The sequence below is a fragment of the Vulpes vulpes genome, chromosome 8 (genome assembly GCF_048418805.1).
Source record: "Vulpes vulpes isolate BD-2025 chromosome 8, VulVul3, whole genome shotgun sequence".
Taxonomy (NCBI): Eukaryota; Metazoa; Chordata; class Mammalia; order Carnivora; family Canidae; genus Vulpes; species Vulpes vulpes.
In genome coordinates, this window is record NC_132787.1 from 20,330,575 (window position 1) to 20,352,531 (window position 21,957).

Sequence of the window (21,957 nt, forward strand, 5' to 3'; positions counted from 1 at the left end):
GACTGTCTTCTTCAGAGGGCTCTTGACTGTGACATTTATTACCTTGATGATTGACCACAATCCAGGCCCAATCCACAGCCTTATAAGCTCAGAAATTAGATTTTTATTAGCATCAGTAAGGTAGCTCCATCTTTTAGAAGTAAACAAAAATTAATATAAGCCTCAATAGAAATCAGAATACAAATTTATTAAAAGAGAATGACAAATATTACTGTGACAGAAGCAAGAACACCTGGTTATGGCCATACATGGTCAATACTTTCCTTACAGCCAGACTTCCACGGATGGTTCCCAAGTCCTCGTGGAATTAGAATTACGGCAGTCAGGGGAACTGAGTATGTAATGGTCTTCTTTCATTCCGTCAAGAACTTTTTAAAAATTAAACAATTATGGTGTTCAGGTACTCTCCTAGGTGGTAAGGATACAAAAGTCTCAGCTTTCAGAGAGCTCATGTGTAAGTAACAGCTGAAGAGTATTTATGTCACAGAGGTTCACTGTATCATTAAGAAAAACAAAAAATTTCGAAAGGAATCTAAATGTTTAATAATAGAACTGTGATTAAATAATGGTAAATCCAAATGATGAAAAAAAGCACAGTCCTTTTTTTTTTTTCTTCAAGATTTTATTTATTCACGAGAGACACTGAGAGAGGCAAAGACATAAGCAGAGCTTGGAGAAGCAGGCTCCCTGCGGGGAACCCGATGTGGCACTCCATCCCAAGACCCAGGGATCACGACCTGAGCTGAAGGCAGAGCCTCAACCACTGAGCCAACCAGGTGTCCTCAAAAAGTGCAGTTCTTTAAGAAGACATTAGAAATGACAAATACCCACCATTTGCTTCACCGTGGATGGAACTGGAGGGTATTATGCTGAATGAAATAAGTCAAATAAGGACAAACATTATATGGTCTCATTCATTTGGGGAATATAAAAAATAGTGAAAGGGAATAAAGGGGAAAGGAGAAAAAAATGAGTGGGAAATATCAGAAAGGGAGACAGAACATGAGAGACTCCTAACTCTGGGAAACGAACTAGGGGTGTGGGAAGGGGAGGTGGGTGGGGGGTGGGGGTGACTGGGTGACGGGCACTGAGGGAGGCACTTGATGGGATGAGCACTGGGTGTTATTATATATGTTGGCAAATTGAACACCAATAGAAAATAAATTTATAAAAAGTTTGAAAAATAATTAAAAAAAGAGTATATTTAAGCAGCCATTCATGACATGGGAAAATTACTATGATACAATGTTAAAAGAAAAAAGCAAGTGACAAAAGCATATAACAGTGCAAGGTTGTAAAAAAAAAAGAAAAAGAAAAATATGCATGCAAGAGAAAAAAAGTAGTCCACAATTGTATATACATATGTGTATCACACATATACATACACATATGTCTATCTTACCTACCCCTTAGGATAGGAAAAAAAAGAAAGAAAGACCAGAAAGAAAGCCAACTAAGTCTGTCAATGGTTATCTTTCTTCCCTTATACCTCTTTGAATTTTCTAATTTCCCAAAATAGCTTAACATGCCTTTTATCACGAAGGGGAAAATTACTTTTTAGAGTAATTTCACTCAACACAAATACTAGGATCTTTTCAGATTTATATATGAGAAGCTACCCATGAATGCCAGTCTTCAAAGAGAACTTATCCTTTCCCTGGACTTTAGGCAAGACTCTCCACAGATGAGTAACTCACTCTATCTTTTCATTCAGCCTGCTGTCTCGTATTTCTCTGCTGCACATTTCAACCTAAAGACCTTACAGATAACTTATAAATAATTATGTCCAAAAGTAAATGCATACTTTTCCTCCACAGCCCACCTTCCAGCAACCCCATTTCTGTCCACGGCACCTGCCTTTCTTCCAATCAGAAAGCTTGGAAAGCAATTCAACCTCTCCCTTTGTTGTTTCAGGTTCATCAACAAACTGTCCAAACCTCTCTCCCATCCCAGCTTATTCTTCATTCTCATTTCCATCATCCTAACAGTCCAGGCCCCGATCACAATGTCAGTGACATAACTGCATCAGTGTTTGAAGGAGGTCTTTCTGATGTCATTCTCTGCCATCTCTAAGTCACTGTTCCTTCTACAGAACTTGGATGTTATCATTCCTTGGCTCAAAAACATTTAAAGCCTTCTCCTTTCTACCACTGCAATCTAAACTTCCTTGCCTGGCTTTTATTAAACCCCATAATTTGACTCCACCCTAACTACTTAACTTTATTTTCCATTATTCTCCAGTCTCCTTCCTCATTAACCAACAGACATACCATAATCAACCCTACCACCAAACTGTAGAATATCTTAAAAATAGTCCTTCCTTTCCCTATTTGTATTGAAAGAATCTCATGAATTTTTCCTCTTTTACAAAGCTGTTCTTGATATCTCCAACCTCGTTTATGCCTTACTTCAGAACTTGTCTAGCACTTACTACGAATCTCACATTTAGGCATTTAATTCCATACTCCTGTGTAAGTGGATTTACTGTCATGCACGTTAGTCATCTATTAAATTCCATATTCCTTGAGGACAAGAGCCATACCTTATTCTGTCCCCCACAGCATTTAGCATGATACACAACACAAATAAAATGCTAATATTTGTTGACTGAAGTAATTGACTTCAGCCCCAGCTTCTTTCGCTACATTATATACACTGCTACATATATCGTAGCAGTTTGGCCAGGTCAAGCACCATCCTAAGGAATATAGCAGGAGATGGTTTCAGCACACTACTATGGAGGCCCATTAGGTGTAACACTATAGAGATGACAGGGGGTCTCCACTCCCCATAGCTGGAACAATAGAGACAGAGTTCTAGGGAATTATATTCGGGGTTCTGAAGTCTCTTCCAAGGGTGTAGTAATAAGGATCTCAAACACCTTCTAATCTCCATGACAATAAGTACTAGGTCTTTTGAAAGAGGGCTTTGACTGGAGTGAATGTCAAAGAGAAATGCCTATTAAAACAAAAGATCTGAGCAGAGTCCTATTTATTCATAAAATGCTATTACGTAAATCAGGTGCCATGCTGCTATTGGTTAAGAGATGGGAACTGCCAACTGATGAGAAATATTTTCATGTGTAGAGTAGTAGTGTCCATATATATGAAGTTCTTTAGAGTCTTCAAAGGGCTTTCTACATCATCTTTTATTATCTGACCTTTCCTAAATACAGGGTGAAATGGATACAGAGTGTCACATTAAAATGAGTTCATATACAATACTTTGTTTTATTGAGTCTACTTTAAATACACATACCTATATCATTATAAAATTAAGAGCTACTTCAGAACCTGACTATTCAATGACTTTCTTTCTTCCATAGAAAAGGTAATGTTGGGATCCCTGGGTGGCGCAGCGGTTTGGCGCCTGCCTTTGGCCCAGGGCGCGATCCTGCAGACCCGGGATCGAGTCCCACGTCGGGCTCCTGGTGCATGGAGCCTGCTTCTCCCTCTGCCTGTGTCTCTGCCTCTCTCTCTCTCTCTCTCTCTCTCTCTCTCTCTGTGTGTGTGACTATCATAAATAAATAAAAATTAAAAAAAAAAAGAAAAGAAAAGGTAATGTTTTAGAATGCATGACCTATCAACACTTAGCATAATCTCTATAATGCTTTCTCCCTTTTAGAAGAGGTATTTTAATTTATCCATTTTGTGCTGAGTCAATTAAAGCATATATAGAATTCACTAGATATAAATTATGAAAACCAGTTTTCAACACTTCTATTTATAAAAGTTGAAATTTTTCTTTAAATTTAAATAGGGCAGCCCGGGTGGCCTAGCGGTTTAGTGCTGCCCTCAGCTCAGGGCCTGATCCTGGAGACGCGGGATCATGTCCCATGTCAGGCTCCCTGCATGGAGACTGCTTCTCCCTCTGCCTGTGTCTCTACCTGCCTCTCTCTCTGTGTGTCTCTCATGAATAAATAAAAATATTTAAAAAATAATAATAATAAATAAATTTAAATAAATAATTTGTATTCAATTTCAAAGCATAATGCCTGGGTTCTCAATAAAGGCATTATTATTGTCTGGACCTTACCCCTATAATCAAAGCTTTTTGAAGGGACTGCTGTGAGACTTCTTCTAGTTTCTTTTAGTAACTAGACGGAGTTAAAGAATGATATAATGGTATATGGAAGCCTGGTTACCTTAGCATATAGGCATCTATAACGTAACGGACTCTTGGCTGATGAGAAAGTGTACCTTGCAAAAACTAAGAAATGAATATGTTTATACAGAGAACTGCTGCTGCTGCTGCTAATGAAACCTAGCATTTCCTGACTTCCCGTGGGCTAAGCATATGCTAAACACACTAAACATCATATACACTGTATATTAATATATGTTCACTCTTAAAACTGTGTCTGGCAAATAGTAAACCAAACATAAAAGTTTATCATCATCATTTCCTGTCACTTAATTCTTAGAAGGGGATGAATACATCATGAAGCAGCCATTACTTTACTGTAGCTCCCATCCCCTGCCCCTTTTACAGTTATAAAAATAAGTTTAGAAGACTTAAGTAATTTCATTTGTTCCAAGCCACACAGTTAAAATGGTAGATCTAAAACCTTTTCTAATCACTAGGTAATCTTTCTCCTATTTGACTGAGCTATCATTGATACACAGCACTCTGTAAATTTAAAGTATACAGCATGATGGTGTGACTTTCATACTTTGAGAAATGACCCGTTTAGGGTTAGCATTCATCACCTCATACAGATACAATAAGTAGAGAAAGCAAAAAAAGAAAACTTTTTTCTTCTTGTGATGAGAACTCTTAGAATTTACTCTCTCAATGACTTTCCTATATACCATATAGCAGTGTTTGCCATAGTCATCATGTTGTACATTCCATCCCTAGTACTTACTTATCTTGTAACTGTAAGTTTGTACTTTTGACCACCTTTCTCCTATCCTCCCACCCTCCCCACCAACTCTGGTAGCCACAAATCTGATCATTTTTTCTATGAGTGTGTATTGTTTTGGTTTATATTCCACATATAAGTAGATCATATGTATTTTTCTTTCTTTGACTTATTTCACTTAGCATAATATAATTTGGGTCCATCCATATTGTTGTAAACGGTAGGATTTCCTCATTTTTAATGGCTTAATAATATTCTGTTGCATGTGTTTGTGTGTGTGTATATTTCTCTTTTTCTTTCTATTTTTTAAAAAATATTTATTTATTTATTTGGCAGAGAGAGTGCGTGTGCGACATAGTCGGTGGGCGTGGGCAGAGGGAGAGGGAGAGAGAAACCCAAGCAGATTCCACACTGAGTTTAGAGCCCGACACCAGGATAGATCACGATTGGAGCCCAAACCAAGAGTCAGATGCTTAACCATTTGCACCACTCAAGTGCCCCCCTGACACACACACACAGCCAATTTATCTATCCATTCATTCATCAATGGATACTTAGGTTGTTTCTATGTCTTGACTACTGTAAATAATGCTGCTATGAACATGGGGATGCAAACATCTTTGAGTTAGTGTTTTCACTTCCTTTGGATATATTCCCAGAACTCACTATGTAATTTTGATTCACTGATCAAGTGGACTTTAAACTTAGAATGAAAGAAGTAGAAAAAGTTCAGATATTATTGTAACTATGAAAGAAGCTGCTCATACTCTGAAAAAAAATGACAACGAGGTCTAGCAAATTATTTGTTGCAGGAAAACAAACAGGAGGGGATTTTAGCAACAAGGTGGTGTTAGGTTCCTGCAAACACATATCAGAATATGAGTATTAAAGAAAGAAAACTGCCGTTTTACAAATAAGTAAAAATGATGCCATTAAGCATCACTGAGATTTGATGGGACAGGACTTTGAACCAGAATAGAGCAATGGTGGAAAGATAGAGCATGAAGAATTGCTGATTTGGAATATTCTAGAGACTGAAGCTGACATAAATAAACTGAGCTGTAATGAAGACTTCAATTTTTGGGATATCTGCTCTAATTCTTCCACAGCTAAAAATCAAGGCATCTGATAAATGCCTTACTAAACTTTCCATCTCTCAAATAGGGAAAGAAACATTCAGAATATGAATGTGACCATGGGAAGAAATTAACTGGCTAAATGGAAATATTGGGAAACCTGACAGCAATTTTGAAGTTACAATGGCTGGGAATGTGGGACATTAGAGAACACAAATTACAGAAAGTTCACTGAAAAGAAAAGTAAATCTTGCCTGAGACTCTAAACGGGAAGCTGCATGATATGTTTTAGGAAGCTCTCAATAATACAATTCTAATTAAACTAGCTTTGATTGAATAGTATTTACTGAGCACCCACAATGGGCCAGGTACTGTTCTTGGTTGTAAGAACACAGGTGACACAGGACATCTGCCCTTATGGAACTTATATTCTAGCTGGGGAGGGGAGAGAATGTGTGCAAGGGCTAAGAGAGGCATTAAAATGGTAAATAAAGTCATCAGGAAAGGTTCCATTGAGGAGGAAGCTTGAATGATGTGAAAAAGATGGAAGAAGAGGGAACAGTAACTGCAAAGGCCATGAAGCAGCAGTGTCTATAAGAAACAGCAAGGAGATTGGCTTGGTAAGAAGTGCAAGTACACGGGAGTGGTAAGAAAAAGAGTTCAGAGATAAAAGAATTACCAGAATGTGAAGCACTTGTAGACACCATCAGGACTTTGGATTACTCCTGAATTATACCCATAGGAATTCCTACTTATTATGTCCTCTCACTCTAAAGCCTATGTGAAATACCTATATTTTACCAGGTGTTGCGAAGAATCTACTAAGGAAGCAGAAATCAAGGTTATTTCCCTGGACACACTGTCTTAAACTCTGTTGAAAGTAAATGATAAATTGAAAATGAATTTAAAAGAATAATAAGGAAAATGTTCTATATGTATCCAGGACCTGACAAAGTACCAGATTTAAACTTCCAGGTTTTAGAGTAAATAATTCCTAAAATTATATCACCAGGAAGTATCCAGGAAAGAAGAGTAAGAGAGAAGGGATTAAAGAAAGGGAATGAGTCAGAAAAACATGGGGGAGAAAGGTATAACCAAACAGTGTTGCCCCTATTCATCCTGGTCATGTACAAAAAAATGTTAAAACTCGAAATGATTTGGTTTAAAAAAAATAGAACTCTAGTTATCAACTGCAAAGAATATTAATGACAGAGAAAAGGGGGAAGATTCTGAAAATACTGGCTGCACAAAGAGTTCTCCAATTAACTTACATTTTAAAGACACAGATAAGAGAAATGGAGAGGAGGTATACATAACATGGATGCCTATAAAAGAAACACAGGATGGTCTCAGGAAGTCAGATGCCCACAATGAGCTGAACTTAAGAAAACCATTAAGGGCTTCTGAGTTTCCATCTGGAAGGGAAAATTTGCAACAGGCCTAGGTAAGTGGGTTAAGGTCAATGGTGCAGTTAACCTATAACAGGGGGGTAAAAAGAAAAACCACTTGTTTGGCTTTTTAAAAATATTACACTTGCATACCACTTTATGGTTTACAGATTTCTGTTTTATGACATCCTTGCTGAGGAGGTACAACCTCTGTGTTATAGAGGAGAACTCTCAGTGAGGTGCACACCCAACACCCACCTGTGGAGCTCCACCTTTCTTCTCGGCGGAGGGTGGAAAACAAAAACCAAAAGTAGATGCCCAAAAGAGAGCTGAAGCCCAGGATACAGGAGGCCATAAGGAACTGCACGCGAATGCCCTGCAAATCTTCTCATCTGGCCAACTGCTCAGTTTGCCTATCTCAGACCCATGTATGAATGTGCCCAAGTGCTGTAAGTACTCTGACGAACTATGAAGACCAGAAAGCCGTGCTAAAAGACACGAGATGAACAGCCCAATCTTTCAAAATGAGGAAAGAACATGAACATTACAAAAGAACATGGATGTTACAAAATGTTACAAAACACTGTTGTGCTTATCATCCAGCTCAAGGAAAACTCTAGAACAGATACTAAAGCAGATGGCTTTTGAACAGACAAAGATGAGTGATCACTAAAAATCTGCATGGATTCAAGAGGAACAAGTCTGGCCAAGTAACTTTATTATTTCTTTTGTTGGGAAATCTAAAGGACAAATAATCTCTGTGGCTCTTGAAGGTATGGATCAAACCCCACTCTCCAGTTTTTTTAGGGAGAGGAAGGGAGAAAGATGAAGGAAAACAGGCTGAGTATTGGATCTGTTTATAACTGATTAAGCAACAAAACTCAGAATACTCATAAGTAAGTTCCGCAAGACTTGCTGGGCTTAGGCAATTCTATTATCAGTGAACTGGATAAAGTTCTATCCTTATCCCAAACTGGAATCTGGAGAGAATAATCAAAAGGAGGACAGTCGAGTCAAAATCCAAAACAATTTTTTTTTAATCCAAAACAACTTTAACAGAAGATTAACCTTAACCAATGAACCTTAATAGAGAAAAGGTAAAGAATTATATTTGGATTCAAAAAACTTAAATGCTAGCATAAATGGTGATAAACTGTTACATACATAAAGAACAACCAAAGATTTTCATTGAACAAGGCTTGACAGGTTAAAAATGGGAAATGGCATCCCCAAAATTTATGCAATCTTAGTATTAAGCTAAGCTAATAGACATAAGGGTCAAGAAAAAGAAAGGTGAATGTCATATTGTACACTGTACTGGTCACCACATAACTGGAGAAGTTTGCAATACTTGGCAATGCCTTATAGTTAGTACAAAGAGACAAAGCAAAATGCCCACATAATTTGAAAATTAAATCACCCTCTGGGAGTGATATCAGCATGAATGAAATAGAGTGGCAGAAATTAGCTCTCAACATAAGTAATTCCAAAAAATGTGTGACTGAAAATATCTGGAATACCCAAGTCCAATCAAAAGTGAACCGAGTGTAGTTTCTGAGAGGTAGGATTTCTTAATTCTGTGAATTAAGAAAGCTAAAATCTTGCAGGGGACCTAGGTGACTCAGTCAGTTGAGCATCCAACTCTGGCTTCTTCAACTCAGCTTGTGATCTCAGGGTCATGAGATCAAGCCCTGCCTCAGGCTCCATGTTCAGCACGGAGTCCACTTGAGATTCTCTCTCCCTCTCACTCTATCCCTCCCACTCATGTTCTTTCTCTCTCTCTCTCTCTTAAATAAATAAATAAATAAATAAATAAATAAATAAATAAATAAATAAATCTTTTTTTTTTTAAAGAAAGAAAGGAAGGAAGCTGAAACCCTGTCAATTTTGTTTTCTTCTGGCTCAAGAAATTGTATTAATGGAAATCTAGAGGGAAAAAAGCAGGAGTTTAACATGCAAGATTTTGCCTATGTTCCCCTAACACTGTCCAATATTAAAATGGGCTGCCCATATCTAGAGCACCAGTGGGCAGAGGCATCCTTATAAGAAAGAGGCTCCATCAGGCTATCATGGCTTAGTGACGCGTCCCACGAAGACTGTCCTAGTGGGTGACGGAGTGCTGACCACATGATGCATGCTTCCATTCTACTCACAGTTATATTAATAAGCTCATTAATTAGCATTCTTGTGTTTATACTGGTCTCTTGGTCACTTGCTAAATTGAAATAAATTTCCATAATCCTGATTCTTTCTGAACACATACAAAAACAATTCAATTTATGGAGCTGGAAAAGTGAAGTCTACATCTTAGATATTAAATATTCTAGGAATGAGATGGACAATGGCGTCCTGAGCTCAGAAGAGGTCTGAGCAAGATATACAGATTTGGAAGTGATCATCACAGAGTGATCCCTAAAGACATCAGAGCATGTGAGATTATCCAGCTCCCAGAGCATGTGCAGGGTGAAGAAATGAGGAGTGGGGACAGAAGCCTGGAAAATACCAGCCACTGAAAGGAATGAAAGTCCTTTTGTATCCTGTACAGGTATCCTGTAAACTGCTAAATTTTTTGCCTTTACCCAGTAACTAAAATATTTAGATAAAAATGAACCATCTACTTGTCAAGGATTAGAGGAAACGCACAGTAGAGAATCTGATTGTATGACCCCTACAGCAGCTTTCAGCTCTGAACATGAGTCAAAGACTTTCATTCAATCCAGTATTTCTCACAGTCTGAGAAATAACTTTATCACCATCACAGAAAAAATAAAAGTGTGCCTATTTTTATTCTTTGGCTTTGTTAGCCAGTGATGGAAAAAACGTTTTGAAGAACTAAAGCTTCTTGTTTCCTGAAAGTGAAACGTACTTGGTTTACCTGGACAGGAGACCACAGGCTCTAGATCTAATTTCTTACCCTATTTTTCCTTCTGTGGGTCCTGTTTACCAGTAGTAGGAAAATGCAGTTTTATCCAACCACCTATTCCCACTTACACATCCCTTCACTTTCAGCCACCTTTGTCTGATGGGGGCTATGTACATAACACTGGGCTTAAATCTTAAATGTTTTACTACATTTCAGAAATGTACCTGTAACTTTCACTAATATTTAAAAGGTGCTGGTTTCTGGTTCCCTTTCTGCTCAATACTAAAAACAGAGGTGCAGGTATATATACAAATTTTGGTTTTATTCAATCCAGAAATACTGGATTAAGACAAACTGTCTTTTTTGGCATAACAATACATCCATGCCAGACCTGATTACTTACTGGCAGTTCAACTGAATCTTAAAATATGGCACACGTTCCACTAAGCAGCACCTGGAACAGGTATCAGAGGCATTTGACTCCTTTTAACCTTTTCTCCAGCCCCCTTCATTGTGCCTCCCCCAATACTCTGCAACCCTTCTTTTTCTTTTCCTTCTTGTCTTTCACTTTCCTCTTGGTAGTGCCCAGAACTTGTACTATTACCACTAATGGCACTAAAGCTAACACAGCTGCCAAGTCCCAGCCTGGAATACAATGGATATAATTCTAATTGACTTTTTGGTTGTCTTTAGAAAACAACTATATTCTGTTTCAGTGGCCCAACCCATAAGAAACCTATGTGAAAAACCTAGCTTCCTAGCTCTGGCTATCTGATACAGATTCCGTACATATAGTTCAGAATCATGACTTGCCCATGCAGGTTTCTCAATGACCAGAAAATGTGGGAGGGAAACAAATTAGAGTTCATGTTTGACATCATTTAAAGTTTAAGTCATACTAAGTTATATAGTATAGTAAAGGTCAGAGTAGAAAAGATTTAGAAGAAAAAAAAAAAAAAAGCAAAGCTAGAACCAGAACAAAAGGACTTCAGCACTAGATATTACACTTCTGGGAAATTTTCACAGGTTCCATAAAACTTTATGGTAAAGGTAAATAATTGTGTTCCTACCACAATCCTCTCCCTCAAGTCAAGTGCTCTTGAAGCTATGTGTTGGTGCTGCATTCTCTGTATAAAACAACCCTAGTGGCTCTAGGCATTCATCAGAGGAAAGGTTTTCAGTAGATTGCTTTCTCTCTTTATCTCTCTGGCTATTTGGTATCATTCATTACCTTTTTTGTTTAATTTCAGAAAACGGAAGCAAAAGACAATTTATCACCTGCAATATACTTGCTGGCTAGGAGTGGGAAACACAGCAGAGGTACTTCCACTAGGCTGTAAGAGGCAACAGAAAAATTTCCTTACAAAAGCTCAGAATGGTAGAGCTGGATAATATTAAAAAATCATATTAATAAAAAATAAAAACAAAACATGCCAAGGGCATCTGCATGGCTCAGTCAGCTAAGCATCTGCCTTCAGCTCAGGTCATGATCCGGGTCCTGGGGTGAACCCTTGCATTGGGGTCCCTGGCTCAACGGGGAGCCTGCTTCTCCCTCTCCCACTACCCCTGCCCCCAGCTTGTGCTCTCTTTCTCTCTCTCTGAAATAAATAAAAGTTTCTTTTTAAAAAAAGGACTTAAAAAACATGGCAAATAAAAAGCTGTTTTATTAAGATGAGCCCATTTATCTTATCTAGCCCCACAGCCCAATACTAAAATAACCCAGGTTCTTGTGGCTGTCTTAAACAGTATCTTAGATCTCTATGCTATCATGTCCTCCTGCTGTTTTTTGGCCTGAAAATCTCCTACTCACCCTTCAAGTCCAAACTCACACACTACCACCTCCTTGGAAGGCTTCTTTGATTTTCCCAAATAGGTGTTCCTTTTCCTTAGATGCTCCTCCTATTGCTACTTCATTGTAGTGGCTATGTGCTATTGCAATTATTTCTATACCTGTGAGTGTGGCTCTGTAGTCACCTGTCTGCTGTCTGAGGGAGCACCACGTCCTTTCATCACTGTAATCTCCTGGTACATGACATGTGCCTCATAGGTAATTCGCACAGTGAAAGAACTTCCTAGGTCTCAAGATGGAGGAGCAACACCCATCCATTCAAGTCTCTCTTTCCCAATCCCACCTAATTTAGAACTTTATTATCTATCTCCGGGATTATTTAGTCTCTTCAAAACAAAAACACAAATTTAGAACAATACATGCATGCCTGAATGTTTATTTCAGCATTATTTACAACAGCCAAGATATGGAAGCAACCTAAGTGTCCACCAATAGATGAGTGGATAAAGAAGATGTCATATCTATACATTGGAATATTACTCAGTCATAAAAAGGATGAGATCATGCCATTTGCAATGTGGATGGACCTAGAGGGCACTATGCTAAATGAAGTAAGTCAGATTGAGAAAGACAAATACCACAGAATTTCATGCATATGTCAAATCTAAAAAGCAAAACAAATAAACAAAAAGCAGAATCAGGCCTCTAAATACAGAGAACAAACTGACAGTTGCCAGAGGGGAGATTGGGGCTGAGCCAAATAGCTGAAGGGGAATGGAAGGTAGAAGATTCCAGCTATGGAATGAATAAGTCATGGGGATGAAACACACAGCATAAAGGACATAGTCATTGATACTGTAATAGTATTGTGTGGTGACAGATGGTAGCCACATTGGTGGTGAGCAAAGCTTATAGAAAAGTTAAATCACTATGCTGTACACCTGAGACTAATGTAACATCATGTGTCAACTATACTCAAAAAATTTTAAAACTAAATAAAAATAGATTAGTCTCTTCATTGGCCTTCTCATTTCTGGTCCCTCTTCCCTTGAGTCCATTCCAAATACACTACTGCCACTGTAATGTTACTAAAGTATGACTTTAATTAAATGTACCAGGTTGCACAGTTGATGCAAAGAATGAAAAGCTTTCTGAAAAACACCTGTTCTCAAAGCTCACTGGGCTCAAATCCAATAGGGCAGGGAGAGAAGTAAATAATTAACATAGAATTTATCAGGTGTTATAGAGATATATCCAACTCAGGCTAATCCCTCTGCCTGGCCTGGCCTTCACTCTTAAATAGCCAATTCATATTTCACTTTATATAGGAAGCCTTCCTAATCTCTCCAGCCAGAAGCAATCCCTCCTTCCTCTGCTCCCACAAGCGGCCTGTCACTCACTTATCACTTTCTGTTTGAATTACAGTTATTTGTACCCATACATTATGTTTCTTACTGGATTGAACCTTTCTAAGTGGAAGTGCAATACATTTTACTCATCTCTATTTTGCCATACACCTAATACAGTGCACTGCAAATAGACGATAAATGGTGAATTGTGATTAACCTCACTAAAACATTATGAGTCTGTGATTCCTTTAGGATTTGCCAGTATTAAGAACATCAATGGGCCAAATACATGCAATTTGGACTGAAATTTTTCCACTCTAGCCACAAAAATAGAAAAAGTCTTTTCAGTTTGGCTAAATAATAGTGGACATATGGAGAATATCCTCAACCAGATTTAAAAGATGTGTCCAAATGAAATGGATCTCTATTGTAAAAACACAGCAAAAGGCAACACCCTAGTATTATAAACCAGGCCAGCAGCCTCTGATGACAAATACCAAAAATCTATGAAGTGCAAACATGGTGTGGTATTTCCATACTGGGGCCAACTCAATGGGTAAGTGCTTAACCAAGAAAAAATATCCACAGTTTAGTAAAAATTAAATCTAGTAAAACAAGATACTGGCACAAGATAAAATTTCAAAGATAGAGCTTATTCGCTCTCAAACTTCCAGAGTTCAATATATGTTGCTTGTCCATTCTCTAAAGTTCGCATCCAATTTCCTACAATAGTGACACTGTAAGATACCTCATCAAACCTGGTTAGGGTCTCCATTTCTTCAATTTCACTTTTGAAATGATATCTATCCTCCCTCCCTCCACTCCATTCCTTCACCATAATTATTTTAAATGCCAGTTGTATGCAGGATGAGGTAGGTAGCAACTCAACCATCATTCACTGAATCACAAGAATGAAGGACTTTTAAATTTCATGATTTGAAATACAGAACTAAAATTCCAACTTCTCCGGACATCTGGGTGGCTCTGCGGTTGAGCATCTGCCTTTGGCTCAGGGAGTGATCCTGGTGTCCTCGGATCGAGTCCTGCATCAGGCTCCCTGCAGGGAGCCTGCTTCTCCCTCTGCCTGTATCTATTTCTCATGAATAAATAAATAATTTTTAAAAAAGAAATCAATCAATCAATTAATTAATTAAATTCCAACTTCTCAATTTTGACCGAAAAGGCAGCTCAACTCTCAAAACTATAATACCTTTTAAGAAAATTCTCTGCTGCAATAATATTTATCTCCTCTTAATTGGCTTGAATGAAGTCAGAACATTTGATTCTATCATTTATTTCAGCATTAAAATTGCTGAGGGCAAGAACTGTGTCATCAACTAATTTTACACAGTCCTTAGAAAAGTATATGTAGCAGCTTTTAATCTAAAGATTTGAGTTAGAGGGAGGATTGCAATACAATACAAAGCACAATACAAATGTAAGGGGCTACAACTACTATTCTTACAATAGCTCTCCCCAAAAGCAAGAAAATATAAGTAAAGTTGAATTATTTCTGTATACTTCTCCTAAACGAATTTATGTTTGATGTGCAAAAACTGTAAATAATTCCTAAAAATGAGAAGAAGAAAAGGAAAGAAAGAAAATTCAGGTGGGACTAGAAGAAGGAAGTAAATCAAATAGCAGAGGATGAGTTATTTTAAATAAAACAAAGCAATACAAGAGAAAGCAAACTGGATCTTAGGGATCAAGATCTAACTCCATCACTTACTATCTACCCACATGATCCTGGTCACTCTTCCAAAGACTCCAGTTTCTTCACGTATAAGCAGAAATAATAACTCATAGGATTGTTGCAGGGATTAAATGAGATGATATTTATATAAAGTCCTTGGCGTTATGTCTTGTACATAGTAAGTGATAAGTGAGTGATTACTGTTGTTGATAAAATTATTATTAGACCAGTACACTGGTGATATTCAGGAAGAAAAGAGAGCCAAGAACATGTCAGAAGGGAAGGTGACAGACAGAGAGCTAAGTCTATAAATTCCTGTTGGGAGATAAAGTTTGAGAAACACAGATAACACAAAGCATTTTTTCATGTTAAATGGGCATATTACATACTGTGTCTTCAGGATTACTGAAGAATCTACAGAATTGGAGCCAAAATCTCAATGTCATAAAAGCAGAATAGCAATGATTGTATGGAGAAAGAGCAGGACAGCCCTCCCCCCGCAAAAAAAAAAAAAAAAAAAAAAAAAAAAAGTGCTAATTGATGTGTACAGAAGCCTGTTTCTGAATTTTCAACTTTTTAACTCTTCCTAGACAGAATGAAAGCTAGGCTCCATAGCAAAGGCACACCAACTCTGCTTGCCAAAAATAGATGGTACTAACAACCATGCAAAGTCATTTAGGTTTCTGTCCTCTTGTTCTTTTTTCTGGGGAAGTTGTTTTATTTGTGACTGATTTTAGGTGTTAAATATTTTTTAACTCCATCATCTTCAGTAATTGCAAAAGTAATGAAAGTGTTCCAAAGTTAGGAAACAGATGTAGAGATAGCAAATAATTATAAAAGATAAGAAAACAAGGGGAAAAAAAAAAAAAAGAAAAGAAAACAAGGGGAAAGGTAAGAAATCTAAGAGGTAGGTAAACACTGGATGCTGCTGTGTATATGGGATCAGACTTACAAATGGCAATAAAGTCTATACCTATGGAATCAGTAAGAGTCCGCAAAAGACAAGGAGAACAAGAAACCTGCATGTGTGGCCAGAGAATCAACATTAATATGGGTTGTCAGTTGGTCTGGTGTTAATTCAGGAGAAAGCAAGGAGCTTGTTTACCAGTTTAGAGGCAGAGCGTAACAGAAGTGCTAGTATCGTAAAACTGCCAAAGTTCGAGGCCTTTTTTGAATTTACCCAACCTGAGTGAATGGTCAGCTCACCATGTGACCTGTCACTGCTAAGGTCTTCTCTAAGACCTGTGCAGAGATCATCTAACAGGGAAGCTACCCGTCTCAGTGGATTTTCAAAGTCTATTTTCTAGTCTATTAGGGGAAAAGATGCCCAACAATTTCTACCAGCAAGGAGGTGAGAGTATATCTGGTTTCCCTCTGAGGGACCAACTCATAGTCCTCTTTACTAAGAATAATAACCTTTCAAAACTAAACCTGTATTTAGAGAAACATTAACTTCTTCTTATAACAAAGCATACTTGCCTTATAAGTATTTGCATGAGGGTTGCCTGGGTGGCTCAGTTGATTAATGGTCTGACTCTCGATTTCGGCTCAGGTCATCTCAGGGTTGGAGATGGAGCCCTGAGTCAGGCTCCACATTGGGTGTAAAGTCTGCTTAAGATTCTCCCTCTCTCTGTGCCTCCCCCTGCATTCTCACACACTCTCTCTCTCAAATAAAGTCTTTAAAAAATTATCTAATTTAAAGAAAAAATTTTAAAAGTATCTGCATGAAATTATAGGCTGAAGATACTAAAAATGTTGTCAATCAAATGGTGGTAAATGGAAATACTATGCCATTACTATTAGTTTAAACTGCGTAAAAATACACACACACACACACATACACATATATATATTTAAACTTGTTTTGCCACTTTTGTCTAATGATAATAATATATAAGCTTTAAATTCTGGCTTTAGTTCTTCTACTTTTCCTATTACGTTTTAAGCTTATCAACTATAAATTATCCTACTGTGGGGGTTTTCTACAATCCACCCAACTCAGACATGGAAAGAACACTTACTATATTCAATCTTAGAAAATACGCCTCTAGAACTCTATTGTGAGTTTGGTCAGTCAGGACACAGACAAAGGAGCTGAAGTGTCTGCATCTTGGTAGAGAGTACCCCTAACCACTGCTGAGATATACTTTTTTTCCCCCTAAACTCTGTATCTAATTGAGTTTACTATGATCCCAATACTTTGATAACCAGTAACAAATGTGAAACATTCTTGAAACTTCATTAATAAAATCATTTGACCATTCATTCAACAAAGAAGCAGTTAGTTACTGAGTAGGCCTATATACTAGGCACAGCACATTTCTTTTTTTTTAAGATTTTATTTATTTATTCATAAGAGACACAGAAAGAGGCAGAGATACAGGCAGAGGGAGAAAGGGAGCCTGATGAGGGACTTGTGCTCAACCACTAAGCCGCCCAGGTGCCCCAGCACAGTGCATTTCTATGGCACCTTTTATTTTACAATTCCAAAGAGCTTTCAAAGTTGCCCTAACGTAAAGTATCAGTGATTGAACTTCCCTCATTTTATATATGTACAACCCTCTATTCAAAATCCTGATTCATGGGACACCTGGCTGGCTGAGTTGTTAGAGCGTGCAAATCTTGATCTTGGAGTTTTGGGTTCAAGCCCTACCCTAGGCACAGAGATTGCTTAAAAGTAAAATATTTAAAAAACAAACAAACAAACAAAAAAACCTGATTCAGGCATAATATATTTAGCTGTTTGTGGAAATAAAAACTAAAAGGGCTGAGACTATCAATCATTAACTGAATTCCAACTTCACAATTCAATCCAAAAAATACTCAGTGCCTAGTGATTTTTTTAAATTACAAGCCAAAATATACAATGATTCAAACATTCCATTAGGCAAAGGAGTTAATATAGTTACAATTTCTCATTTCTAAATCCTTATGGGTGTGCTACTAAGTGATAAGTCATATTTATCAAAAGTCCCACTCAAAGGTTACATTTAATTTGCACCAAGAGCAGCTTTTTGAAATGGATTACCTAGCATTCAAAAAATATCTTATTTACCTGGGTTTTCTTCATTTTGAAGCCCTTTCTAGAAAAGTAAGTTTTAAATCTATGTGCCAGAGAAATGTATTTTCCTAAATCAATTTTTTGAAAAAGACCTGAGAAAGACTATCGAGAATGGAAGAGAAAACAAGGACAGAGATTAAGCACAAGCACCAGGTATAAACCAGATGCTTGCGTTGGAGCCCTTGTGCTGTCATTTTCTAGTTATCTGGTTTAGTACCTCAGTTACCCTGACTGCAAAATGGGAATAACAAATACCTACTCCATATGGTGGTTATAAGAATTAAGCCCATGTAGGGATCCCTAGGTGGCTCAGCAGTTTAGCGCCTGCCTTCAGCCCAGGGCGTGACCCTGGAGTCCCGGGATTGAGTCCCACGTCAGGCTCCCTGCATGGAGCCTGTTTCTGCCTGTGCCTCTGCCACTCTCTGTTTCTCATGAATAAGTAAATAAAATCTAAAAAAAAAAAAAGAAGAAGAATTAAGCCCATGTAAATTAGTACATGTAAGATTTTAGCAGCAATCGGCATTATATAAAGTGTTTACTTATCATGATGATTACAACTATATCAGCCAAATCATTTACTCGAATACCTTTCCCTACTCAAAACCTTCCTTAACTGATCAAAGTAGAATTTAATCCCTCTCCTAGGCTTCCCCACAAAATGCATGTGTATTACAGTTATTTGGGTACATTTCTCTCCCATTAGATTGTATCTCTCTAAAGATAGAGACTACAGCTCGTCTGAGTGCACCAGACAGCAAATATTGTTCACTGTTGTCCTTCTTTTCCCTCTTTCTAAAGGTTCTGAACAATCATACCCTGTCAATTAGCAAACCTTAACCTGGAGACAAGAGCTTTATGTAATCATTGCACTTAAAATACTGTTCTTACCTTGCTAAACATTCTCTTAAGACTTAAATGAAATTTTGTGGGGAGAGGGAAGGAGGAACGAAGGCTTAATTTAATATGTTTAAAGTGCTAAGGATATTTTTTAAACTTACTTCTTAAAAATTTCTTATGCCCTAAAAGCTTATGTGCATTACTTCATTTTAAAAAGCCCCTGATACTTTTAATATAAAAATACAGTAGCATAATTTCTGCATATGTCAAGTCTAACCTAATCATAACTTGCCCATCTGCTGATTTTAATGTAATCCTGGGGATGCTAAAAGACAATATGCTTGCTTGATTCACCCTACACTATTTATGTAAAATAAAATCATTTTAATATTACATTGAGATGCAAATCTTTCTGGCTCTGATTTGTGCCCTTTTCCCTCTTTAAAAAAGTGCCACACACACACACACACACACACACACCAAACAAGCATCCAACTTATTCTGGATCACTGGAGAAGCACTTTCTAAAGTATTGTCCAACTTTGTTCACACAGTAATGTTGCCCTTACTTTGAGAGAACAAACTTGTCTAAAAACAAATGGCTGAATTGAGTGTCTTGCTTTGTTACCATTTTCTACAAATTTTCCTTTGTTTTTATAGTGTCCTACCTTTTTCAGCATAAAAGCTGCTGAGGACACCTATTCATATGCACAAATATTCCTAATCTCTATTCTTTGACTCATTCATATGCACAAATATTCCTAGTCTCTATTCTTTGACTCAAACAAACTAAAAAACAGAAGGCTGAAAAAAGAACTGCATTCATTTCATGTGGCTTTTCTAAGTCTAATTTTTTTTTCATTCCTCAGTGGCAGGGCCTTTCAAAGGAGTGCAAAAACTACACCCAATTTATGTCTCATCCTAAACACAGCCACAGCCAAATGGAAAACATTATCAACCATCTTAACCAGGAGAAAAATACAAAGCTAAGCCACATCAAACTAAAAAAAAAAACAAAAAAAAACAAAAAAAAAAACTACTTTTTGAGATCAGGATTTTTCACACAAAAGTGTTTTGATGAACCTATGCAATGAACAAATGCAATCTCAGCATCATATTTTGAACTAATTTCTCTTCCTCAAATAGTCACAATAGTGGTTCACTCACATATAATACCTTTCAGCTACTGGGTAAGAGTACAGTAAACTTAATTGTTTTATATATCCTGAGGCATACAAAGAAAAGTCAATCAAACACAAGAGGTTCCCAGGACCTTATATAGATAGATATACGACTGAGACCAAAAAAAAGAAAAAAAAAATCTGCACTGGGTAACTAAAATTGGGCTTAAGCAACAATAGATCCTGCCTTAAAGTGGGGAGACCTGACAAGTGGTAAGTCCCCACCCCAGGCCCACCCCCTTAAAGACAAGCTTTCACTCCCATCTTACAACCAAGAGGCATAAACTAAAACACTAAGCGTTGTTTCCTCAGACTTAAGCAGTAAGACAGCTAATACTGAGGCCTTTTTCAGAGCAACTGGCTTCTATCAAAACTTACCACAAGTTACGTGAAACAGACGAGAGCGCTGCTTCTGCATTTGACCAAGCGAGAACAACAGCATCACAGTCTCTGGACAAGCCACCGCTTCCAGCACCTCCAGCTCTCCCCGCCCCCCTCCCCCATTCCTTTTTGTAATCCTTCCTCCAAACTTGCAACCCGAAAAAGCGATCCCACAAAACAAAACAAAAAAACACACAAAAAGCCGCATCGGTAAACAAACAGGAGGCCGCTGGTTTGGAAAACAAAGTTTGTTCTCTGGCTGTCAACCTGGTAACTTTCTAAGGACGAAGCGTCTCCTTCTCCATCGGGTACAACCTTTGCCTAGTCCCTTAGCAAACAGGCACTCGTTGGCCCCCGACAGTAATGAGGCAAAAATAAATAAATAAATATAAATAAATAAATGGATAAATAAATAAAGGGGGGGGGGGGGTGGAGTGGGAGAAAATGATGTTGGAAGAGTGTCTACGGCGCCCGGGGGCAGGGGCAGGTTCTGCGCCCCGCGTTGCGCGCTCCGCGCTCCTGGGCGCCGGGGAGGCTCCGCCGTGTGGCTCCGAGAACTGTTCAGCAATCTGACGCATCAGTTTTTAGGAGCCGTACACAAGCAGCCCCCACAATGGGAGCCCTGCCTCGAGCCCTCCGCCTCGCTGACATCGGCTGCGGGGCACGGGACGGGCGCGCGGGGGGCACCGGGAGCGCTGCCGCGACGTTTGTTATTGTTCATGAAGCCCAGGCAGGGAGCGGGGTCGGGGTGCTCGGGCGCCGAGCAGCGGAAGGGGACAGGGGCAGGGAGGCACGAAGATCCCTCCCCGGGCTCGGGGCGACCTGTCCGGGGCGCGCGGGGCGAGCAGCACCTCGGGGAACGGGAGGGCCAAGGCCGCCGCCGGGGCTTCCCTGGAGCCGCCGCCAGCCCCGGCATCACCCGGCGGTCCCTGGACGCCCGAAGACGCCTCACATCTCCTCCGGCCCCTGCTCGCTGAGTTGCGGCCGGCGCGCCGAGCGGGCCCCCCCGCCCCCCAGCGCGGCCGCCGCGCGCCGCATCCGCGTACTCACCTGCCTCCGGTCGCGCCCGCGGCCGGCTCAGCCTCGCACGGACCGCACCGGCCCGGGGCCCGTCCGCTCCCTTTTGCCCGCTCCGCCCTCGCCCCGCCCCCGGGAGGTGGCGCCCGCGGCCGCGCCGGAATCTCGGGGCGGCCTTCCTGAACTCTCGCGAGCCCTCCCTCCGCGGCTTCTCGGTGGCTGGGCCGGTCAGCCTCGGCTCTGACGTCATACGCACCACAGCCGGAAGTAGTCTTGTGTCGTCAACGCGGGCTCCTCTGCGCCCCGCCCCCAGCCCCGCCTGCCCGGGGTGAACTCCTGGTGGTCCGCGTGGTGGAGTTGGCGGGACGGGGGCAACCACCCTGTTTATGTAAAGCTGGTTCAGGCCTCTCGTGAGAGCGCCCAGTGTGTTGCCACACTAGCCACGTGTCCTAAGTGAT

The 21,957-nt window shown here is 39.3% G+C and overlaps 1 protein-coding gene across 1 annotated transcript in view; it reads right to left on the minus strand.

Annotated features, from left to right (window-relative positions):
* The window catches only part of STK38L (serine/threonine kinase 38 like), an 82,204-nt gene extending 60,567 nt beyond the window's left edge, over positions 1 to 21,637 (minus strand). The window contains exon 1 of the mRNA XM_025995061.2: positions 21,533 to 21,637. The gene's annotated coding sequence lies outside the window, so the exon portion shown is untranslated. The remainder of the gene's footprint in view (positions 1 to 21,532) is intronic.
* Between the last annotated feature and the right edge of the window lie 320 nt (positions 21,638 to 21,957).